Source organism: Pan troglodytes, chromosome 7, assembly GCF_028858775.2.
Source record: "Pan troglodytes isolate AG18354 chromosome 7, NHGRI_mPanTro3-v2.0_pri, whole genome shotgun sequence".
Classification (NCBI taxonomy): Eukaryota; Metazoa; Chordata; class Mammalia; order Primates; family Hominidae; genus Pan; species Pan troglodytes.
In genome coordinates this window covers 110,636,892-110,647,504 of record NC_072405.2, presented here as the reverse complement: position 1 = coordinate 110,647,504, position 10,613 = coordinate 110,636,892, and positions in this window count along the sequence as shown.

The window sequence follows — 10,613 nt, the reverse complement described above, 5'->3', positions numbered from 1 at the left end:
TTTGAAAATTCTTTTCCTTAAGAATGTTGAATATTGGCCCCCACTGTCTTCTGGCTTGTAGAGTTTCTGCTGAGAGATCAGCTGTTAGTCTGATGGGCTTCCCTTTATGGGTAACATGACCTTTCTCTCTGGCTGCCCGTAACATTTTTTCCTTCATTTCAACTTTGGTGAATCTGACAATTATGTGTCTTGGAGTTGCTCTTCTCGAGGAGTATCTTTGTGGTGTTCTCTGTATTTCCTGAATTTGAATGTTTGGCCTGCCTGCTTAGGTTGGGGAGTTCTCCTGGATAATATCCTGCAGAGTGTTTTCCAACTCGGTTCCATTCTCCCCGTCACTTTCAGGTACACCAATCAGATGTCGATTTGGTCTTTTCACATAGTCCCATATTTCTTGGAGGCTTTGTTCATTTCTTTTTATTCTTTTTTCTCTAAACTTCTCTTCTTGCTTCATTTCACTCATTTGATCTTCCATCACTGATACCCTTTCTTCCAGTTGATCGAATCGGCTACTGAAGCTTGTGTATTCGTCACGTAGTTCTCGTGCCATGGTTTTCAGGTCCATCAGTTCCTTTAAGGACTTCTGTGCATGGTTATTCTAGTTAGCCATTTGTCTAATCTTTTTTCAAGGTTTTTAAATTCTTTGCATTGGGTTCAAACTTCCTCCTTTAGCTCGGAGAAGTTTGATCATCTGAAGCCTTCTTCTCTCAACTCTTCAAAGTCATTCTCCATCCAGTTTTGTTCCGTTGCTGGTGAGGAGCTGTGTTCCTTTGGAGAAGGAGAGGTGCTCTGATTTTTAGAATTTTCAGTTTTTCTGCTCTGTTTTTTCCCCATCTTTGTGGTTTTATCTACCTTTGGTCTTTGATGATGGTGACGTACAGATGGGGTTTTGTTGTGGGTGTCCTTTCTGTTTGTTAGTTTTCCTTCTAACAGTCAGGACCCTCAGCTGCAGGTCTGTTGGAGTTTGCTGGAGGTCCACTCCAGACCCTGTTTTCCTGGGTATCAGCAGTGGAGGCTGCAGAACAGCAAATATTGGTGAACAGCAAATGTTGCTGCCTGATCATGCCTGATCGTTCCTCTGTAAGTTTTGTTTCAGAGGGGTACCCGGCCATGTGAGGTGTCAGTCTGCCCCTACCGGATGGTGCCTCCCAGTTAGGCTACTCGGGGGTCAGGGACGCACTTGAGGAGGCAGTCTGTCTGTTCTCAGATCTCAAACTCTGTGCTGGGAGAACCACTACTCTCTTCCAAGCTGTCAGACAGGGACATTTAAGTCTGCAGAGGTTTCTGCTGCCTTTTGTTTGGCTATGCCCTGCCCCCAGAGGTGGAGTCTACAGAGGCAGGCAGGCCTCCTTGAGCTGTGGTGGACTCCACCTAATTCGAGCCTCCTGGCTGCTTTGTTTACCTACTCAAGCCTCAGCAATTGCGGGCGCCCCTCCCCCAACCTCGCTGCTGCGTTGCAGTTCCATCTCAGACTGTTGTGCTAGCAATCAGCATGGTTCCGTGGGCATGGGACCCTCCAAGCCAGGCACGGGATATTATCTCCTGGTGTGCCGTTTGCTAAGACCATCAGAAAAGCACAGTATTAGCGTGGGAGTGACCTGATTTTCCAGGTGCCGTTTGTCCCCCATTCCCTTGGCTAGGAAAGGGAATTCCCTGACCCCCTGTGCTTCCCGGGTGAGGCAATGCCTCGCCCTGCTTCGGCTCATGCTTGGTGCACTGCATGCACTGTCCTGCACCCACTGTCCGACAATCCCCAGCGAGATGAATCCGGTACCTCAGTTGGAAATGCAGAAATCACCCATCTTCTGCGTCGCTCATGCTGGGAGCTGTAGACTGGAACTGTTCCTATTTGGCCATCTTGGAACCTATCAGAATGTTTTTATAAGTGGGATTTTAAAACAAAACTGAACAAAGATACCAGACATGAGCAAATAAACATTAAACCCTCGGCTGGGCTCAGTGGCTCATGCCTGTAATCCCAGCACTTTGGGAGGCCGAGGCAGGAGGATCGCTTGAGCCCAGGAGTTCAAGACCAGTTTGGGCAACATAATGAGGCCTCATCTCTACTGGAAAAAAAAAAAATTAGCTGGGCATGCTGGTGCATGCCTACAGTCCTAGCTACCCAAGAGGCTGAGGTAAAAGGATTGCTTCAGCCCAGAAGTTCAAGACTGCTGTGAGCAGTGATCGCACCACTGTGCTCCAGCCAGGCAACAGAGTAAGACCCTGTCTCAAAAAACAAAACAAAATATTAAACCCTGAACAATTTGTAATATTCTAAATTTTCTTCCCACATGTTAAATGTATCATTTTACATAGATTTAATCAATGTATACTTGGTTTTTCAGTGGTGGTAATTAAATGTTACTTCCAATAAACATTGCCATATTTGGTCATAATTCACATATTTGTAGTTTTTAATATCCACTTGATATTCTACCACATTAGCATAGCTTTAAAGCATGGAAGGGGAGAGAGATGATGCAAGAGTGTCATAATGTTCATAATGGTTGAAGTTGCTTGATAAATATAGAGGATTTATTATTCTGTTGTCTCTACTATGCATGTTTGAATATGTCCATCATAAAAATTTTTATATGTATATCATCATTTCCTTAGAGATAGGTAAATGTTTAAAGAGGAGAACCAACTGCTGAGTTTTCTTTTTATAGTCAGAATACCTGGAGGGTGGAGAGAAGATGGAGAAGAACTCTCTTGAGGCTTCTTCCACCTCCCCTCTAAGCAAAACAGATTTCATTCAGAAGACTGATCTCAATCTAAGAAAGCAAATTGCAAGACTTCTTTGTTCAAGAACAGCAAGCTGTGTTGTGCTTTAAAAGGGTTGGTTTCAACAGAGAACTTCAATCTTTCATAAAGTTTTCCTTGTTAGAAAAAAATCTGTAGGCCAGGCACAGTGGCTCACACTTGTAATCCTAGCACTCTGGGAGGCCGAGGAGGATGGATTACTTGAGCTCAGTAGTTCAAGACCAGCCTGAGCAACATGGTAAAATCCTGTTTCTTCAAAAAATTAGCCGAGCATGCTGGCGCGCACCTGTAATTCCAGCTGCTTACTAAGCTGAGGCAGGAGGATCGCTTGAGCCTGGGAGGTTGAGGCTGCAGTGAGCCGAGAGAGAAGGAGAGACAAGGAAGGAAGGAAGGAAGGAAGGAAGGAAGGAAGGAAGGAAGGAAGGAAAGAAGGAAGGAAAGAAGGGGATCTGTAGAGGTGTTGTACATGATTCCTTTTCCATCTCCCACCCCATTCTTCCCATTCCCCAATATTTATTGAAAACCTGTTCTGAGCTGTTCAGAGATGCAGAGATGAATAAGACACTATCGCTGCCCTCAAGCAGTTCATATTCTGCAAGGAGAAAAAGACATGGAAAAAGATAGTTGTGAAATAATGTGGTCAGTATACTGACAGAGCTATACACCACATATCATGACTCTACAACACACATTCATGAAACAGGATGGGTACAAAGTATGAAGCCAGGAAGATAAAGCCCAGAAAAACATGATTTCTTTGGAAAATGTTGCCTTCATTGAAAGAAACTTAATACTGAGTGGCATTATAGTTAGATGAAGGCCAACTATGACCCCACTAACATAAACTGCAAAGAAGTTGTAAAAATGAATGGAATTTGCAAATGTTAATATATTCCCCATATTTTAAATGGTAATATGACTTTACCACAAATTCCTCAGTTGCAGTCAGAAGAAATGTGATATTTAATGAGGAAAGTCCTTTAAATAAGCCACTGAAAGATAAGTTATTATGTACCTGATGCTCAGGTTAGTGGAAAACATCTTTTTAAGCCGATGTGACTTTTTAAGTTGTTAAGTAAGTCTTTTTGGATACAGCAATTAGCGCTTTGCTGGAACAGGAAATATTTGTGGATAAATGAATGAACAAACAAAACGAGTGAGAACACTTGGGCTCTAGACTTGGCTCTATCACAGAATGCCTAGGTAGGTCAGTTAACCTCCCTGGGATTTTATTTCTTTACCAGTGAAATTAAGGGTAGGATTTATTGGGGGTTTCAAACTTTATTTAGCCACATCATCCTTTGTTCAAATGAGTTGTTACTTGGAGTCTCAACAGATAGGATGGAGCTAAGTGGAGGTACCCGTGTGTGTGTGTATGTGTGTGTGTGTGTGTGTGTGTGTTGTGTCAGGGGTGCATTCTTTTTGTTTTGTTTGTTTAGTACAGGGTTCCACTCTGTTACTCAGGCTGGAGTGCAGTGGCATAATCTCAGCTCACTGCAACCTCTGCCTCTGGGGTTCAAGCGATTCTTCTGCCTCAGCCTCCCAAGTAACTGGGATTACAGGCACATGCTGCCATGCCTGGCTAACTTTTGTATTTTCTGTAGAGACAGGGTTTTGCCATGTTGCCCAGGCTGGTCTCAAACTCCTGGACTCAAGTGATCTACCCGCCTCAGCCTCCCAAATTGCTGAGATTACAGGCATGAGCCACTGCACCCGGCCAGGGGCGCACTCTTGGTTCATTCTCATGTTGCCCTCCTCTGGTTATCCCAGAGTCACCTCCTCCAAAGAACCAAGTCTGACAGTTAGTGGTCTAGAGGATCTCTGAGGTCAATTCCAGATCTGACATTGGATGATGCTGTTCTTGGAATCCATTTGGCTGTAGAATACTAGTTCAGGAAATATCAAAGAAAACTTAGTGCCATCTGTGGAGAGAGATTGTGGAAAAAGGGGGAGATTTTGAAGTGATCAAACTTGGTGCATATCTGAAGCCAGGAACAAAAGACGGAGTAGCTCTTTATTCTGATTCACTTTTAGACTAGGTTCCTAAAATGGAGAGAATTTAAACGAGCTTACACCCAGAGTCAGGTTTCCCAGAAGAATCCAAGGGGCAGTATCACCAGGCTCAAAGAGTTGGCTTTTCTTGGCCTTTTCTGTTTAATGCTTTCAGCCAAAACATCATGGAAGAGAACTCCAGGCTTATGAAAGTCATGCCTGTTAATACATAGCCTGGCCTACTGATAACAGATGTGTTATAATAGGAGCTGAGTGAACAAAAACACATTTCCCCAACATTAAACCTCAAGTACATTTTCCATCATTTGTAACAGACAGAAATGCTGGCTCAGGGCAGAAGATTTTCTTTGCTCATTTGTGGAAATTGCTGTGAGCACTTGTCGGGAAAGGAAGATCTGAAGTCTCCTTTGGCCGGTGTCTGAAGGAGATGGCAGGACAGAAGCAAATTCCTCTCCTTTTCTTGTAGGAACTGCTTTTGGGCTATTGCTAAAAAAGGCTTTTTGTTGATACAAACCCTCCCTGAGATAACACTAAGTACACATTTCTCAAAGAAAGGCTCCAGAAAGCTGAGCATTGCTGAGCTAAACCATAACTGTCTTATGACTTATGCCTTGGCCAAAACCACCTCCATATTGCCCAGCCATGAACTTCATCTGTCAAGCTCTTGTGTTAGTGCAAAACCACACACCATCTGGAAACAGTCTTGAAGAATTCATGCAATAAGAGATGGAGCCCCTAAACTTCACCTTCCTAAAGCCAAACCACCCACAATTGGTCACTTTAGCAACCCTTACAGCTTTCCTGGGAAGGGTATTGAGAAATGACCAGGTGAGACTTGATAATATGTCAGCCTGATTCTTAGGCTGATTTGAGCTTCTGGCTTCCAATCTTACACTTAATAAACTAGACCAGCTACTTCTTTGTACAAATTTATTTCTGTAGACTGTGGGGAGAAACCATTGTCAACAGTGTGCATTTTATAGACACAAGTTCCAAACCACATAACATTTAATTTTTCTCAACACAGCCCTGAGTGCTAAAAGACTAAATCTGTCAGTCAGAAGAGCATTTGCAGCCTTCATTTGAGCGTCTGGCAGGAAGGAATCTGATTTTCCAGTGGATCAGTATTAGCTAAAATGTTTGTCATTATATATTCCCTGGAGTTCTCTATGCTTTGCTGGGTCAGCTCCTGCCCTTCTGACAGTAGCTTGAAATCATTGTTAGGGAGCTTGAGTTACACCATAAATGTGAAGTCACCCAGGAAAGCTCTTGTTTAGACTGGAATTAAAGCCCTTGACTGCATGCTTAAGCTTTCCATTCTCTTTGTCCAAGTGCCCAAGGATCAAGCTCCCCAGCTAATACTGTAGCACATCTGTATTATGTCTGCTGCAGATGAGCTTTAGTTTCCCAGAGCAGCATCCTTGAAATATTGTGTCATCTGACTGCAAGGCAATGTCTGCAGTATAATCCATATTTCATTTTAATATATATGCAAACACTGAAAGGAAATTCCTTAACTGATAACAGTATCTGTCTCAGGATGGTAAAAATCTGGATGATTTCTTTTTCTTCCTAATTCTATATTTTCCAAAATTTTGCAATGAACAGCTATTGCTCTTACAGTAGAATGTGTGTGTGCGTGTGTGTGTGTGTGTGGTTATCATGCCATAATCAATATAGAGTTTGTACTCTAGAGATCTCAGGCTCCAAAACCTAGACTCTTCACTGAACATTCTAGAAGAGGTTCTTAGCCTCCATATTCCTGTTATACAGAAAATTTGATCAACCTCCTACTTCACTTCAATTGTGGAGGCAACTTAGGAAACACTGGCAAAATTTTCAAGTGCTCAAATGTCCCCACTAATTAATGGAAACAGCTGATGGGAGCCCAAATTAATAACTTAATTTTTTAAATTTTATTTTTATAAATGTTTATGTTTAGTTGGTTACAAACTATGCTTAGTATCAAAGGGATGACCATTGCTAACACTTTGGTCTATTTCTCTTCTTCCACTGAGTCAACGTCAAAAGTTGCCACCCTGGGCATCCATTTGCAGGGTGGGAAGAGGAAAGACCCAGGACTGTGACTCTGGAACCCTGGGCCCAGAAGATTTATTTTCCAGTTGTCTGGGCAGGACCTTCAACGATGCTGTTTCTCAGTGCATCCGCAGGGAGGGGAATGGGGCTGCATGATTTTGTTCTCCAGCCTTATTCTTCTAACTCAAAGGAAAAATTTATTTGTATAAGCTCTCCAAATAACTCTGATAATGTGCCTAGATTCTGGTTGTCCAAAGATCAATAAGATGGTTTTGAGACAAAATACAACAAATAATAAAAATACAACATGCAGAGTACTTCGAGAGACACAAGCTGAGGACTACAGCAAAGAGTGCAGCAGAGGGAAACCCTGGGGACAGGATTCCCTGTTGGATTCCTCCAGCTGTTCAGTTGAGTGCTGACTCCTGGAAGCAGCTGGCTCAGGCCTGGAACCTAGTTCTGCCATTATTTGCCATAGACAGTAAAAGAATTACCAAAGCTTTCTGAGTCACAGGGGACTGACCCTGCCTTCCTCATAGGGTTCTTGAGAGAATGACTTGAGATGAGGTCAGCATGCCCTTAGCCAAGCATGCGGGGCACAGTGAGCACTCCCGAGGTTCTGGGGAACAAACCCAGGGCTCCCCTTCCTGCAGCTCTGTCCCATCAGCTTCCTCCACAGAGCCTGAACCGGCACCAGCTCCACTCTGCAGGAAGGAGGATGTGGAAATGAAGAGGGAGGCTCTGATGGCTCAACACAGCCACCCAAACAGGTTAGGCAAAGGATGAAGTGGACACCTCTCAGAATTCTGAACTGCTTTTCCAACCGTGCTCAGCCTGGGTGGGAGAGAGAGGCTGGGGCAGAGGGGAATACAGTTATGAACCATCCGTAGCCTCTTGTAGTTCAGAAAGGGACATTCTGCCTGGCTTTTGCCTCTGTTGTAAACTTAGCAAAAGCAGGGAATTCACTGAGTACTGGCATGGGTGTTATCAACACCAGTTTAACCCTTTGGTGAATCAGCGTTATTCCATCTGGACTCCAAACATAACATACTTGCAGGTGGAATAAGGTGGGCTACAAGACTGACAGGTGGTGTGTGTCCCTCACACAGTGTCTCATGGATCCACACAACTAACCTGTGAGGCTTGTAGGTACGAACTCATCATTCTGAGTGCACAGAAGAGGACACTGAAATTGCTGATGTGAAAAAACTTGCTCCAACTCACACAGTCAGCAAAGTCTGAAAAGCAGTTGAACCTTTATCTAACCACCACCAAAGGCTACATGTGCAGCACTTACACAGTAGTTTGAATGACCTGGAGTAGTGCCAAGAACCAGGAAATCCTTTAAAGGGCAGCTAAAGGACACAGCATTGACTTTACATACTAAAGTGAGAATATTTTATTCATAGGCAATCTCCCTGGGACTTGCTCAGGGGACTTTTCCCCCACTACATGAAGCAGAGAAATAGTGAGTTTCCTCCAAGATGTAAGTAAATCTCATTTACTCCCAGTAGTGCTTCCTGAAAACCATAGTTCAGTTCAGACATGCCTATTGGACAACTTGGACCTATTTGGTCATTGGTCCTCCTACCTCAGTCTCCCCAACACATCACCACACCTTGCCATCAGGGTTTAGGATCTTATAGACAGAAGATAATCTTTGAGCTCCAGCTTTAAGGATAACAGGAAAAAAAAGTTTCTCTTGATTCTCAGCTCTAGAAATGAAGAAATAGGTTTGTTAAGTCCAAATAGAAGAAAGACCAAGTCTAGCTCAAATTACATTTGAATGGAGAATCGCTTTGTGAGTGAAGTCAACAACTATTTACTGGGGAAAAGTTCTTTGAAAAGAATCCACAAACATGATTCAAAAGTAAAAATATATTCTTTTATTTTCTATTCCTAAAATGATTTATGACAATTCACTTTTGGCATGAGATCAGCAACACATGAAGGATATTTTAAACTTTGGATCTGATGCTTACCTTATCTGTAGAGCCCTGTGTGTTGCTCTACATAAAAGCAAATGCTCACCTCACGCTACTGACCAATGCATTGGAATCAATTTGGGACACTATCATGAGGAGTTCTGCTGGATCCTGCAAGGGCTTTTTTTTTTTTTTTTTTTTTTTTTTTTTTTTTTTTGAGACAGAGTCTCACTCTGTTGCCAGGCTGGAGTGCAGTGGTGCGATCTCAGCTCACTGCAACCTCTTCCGCCAGGGTTCAAGCAATTCTCCTGCCTCAGCCTCCCGAGTAGCTGGGACTACAGGCGCACACCACCACACCCGGCAAATTTTTGTATTTTTAGTAGAGACAAAGTATCACTATGTTGGCCAGGCTGGTCTCAAACTCCTGACCTCAGGTGATCTGTCCTGCCTCGGCCTCCCAAAGTGCTGGGATTACAGGCGTGAGCCACCGTGCCCGGCTGCAAGTGCTTTTTAATGCATTTTAAAGAAATGGAGAAATTCCCACTGATATCCATTAGGGCATTTCAGAGAAGATGGATTTTGGCACTTTAGTAAATCCGGTCCCATCATGATGGTGCAGAGTAAATCATACTGCAATACAACAAAGAGCCTACAAGGAGGTTGGGCAAACAATCACAGAGGCACAGCCCCAGAAACCAAACCAAGACTGGGGAGCTAAAAGATTTTAGGCAGCAATGATGGAGCTTCCCTGCTCTCATAATGCCCTTATAAGAGTATAAATAGGGAAAAAAAAATTCAAAGCCAAAGGCTCATGAGTTAAGATTTAATAACATAGGCGCCTGGCAAAGGAACTTTATTAGACTCAAAATTGGCATTAATCAGAATTTTTCATTAGAGTTACTTTCTTTTATATACAATATTTGAAATGCTTAGCTATTACCAGTTGTTATGTGAACTGTGAGTTATTATTTTATACCATTAAATTTCAGACTGTGGAATTCTTTTCACAATAAAATTTTAGGAGTTTATTGTTGCTGATAACAATTCAGCCCTGCCGAATTTTGATATATCTTGCTTCAGAACCACCCTCACCTGCCCAGCAGATTTCTTTATTAGGATAATTTGCTATAATGACAGTTTATGCAGGAGGAAGTTTTTTCATAACACATAATTTGGGAAACAGAGGCAGGGATACTCAAATGTGCTATCTTTTGAGTTCCTAAACCCATTCCTGGTTTAACTCCACTGGATTGTAATGGTTATTAAGTAAACTTGGAACAAGCACCAGCGTCTTCCTTTGCACTTCGTAAATCACAGACACAAATGCCAAGTTACAAAAACAAAAATTATGATAGAGTGGCACACACAGAAAAATAAAATTACAGAGAACCAGAAGATGATGTGGTGGAGCAGATCTTACTGAAACCCTTCTTCCTAAGCAGGGGTGAAGGTCAGGAAAGGGAGGTCCATTTATTACTATAATAATGGTATTCTTGGCCGGGTGCTGTGGCTCACGGCTGTAATCTCAGCACTTTGGGAGGTTGAGGTGGACAGATCTCTTGAGCCCAGGAATTCAAGACCAGCCTGGGCAACATGGTGAAACCCCATCTCTACAAAAACTACAAAAATTAGCCAGGCGCGGCAGCGTATGCCTTTGGTCCCAGCTACTCAGGAGGCTGAGGTAGGAGGATTGCTTGAGCCTGGGAAGTCAAGGTTGCAGTGAGCCAAGATCGCACCACTGCACTCCAGCTTGGGTGCCAGAGCAAGACCTTGTCTCAATAATAATAATAATAATAATAATAATAATAATAACATGGTATTCTTTGTCCATAATAATGTCTCTCTTGCTGATGAGTCTGAATGGAGCCATGCACATGC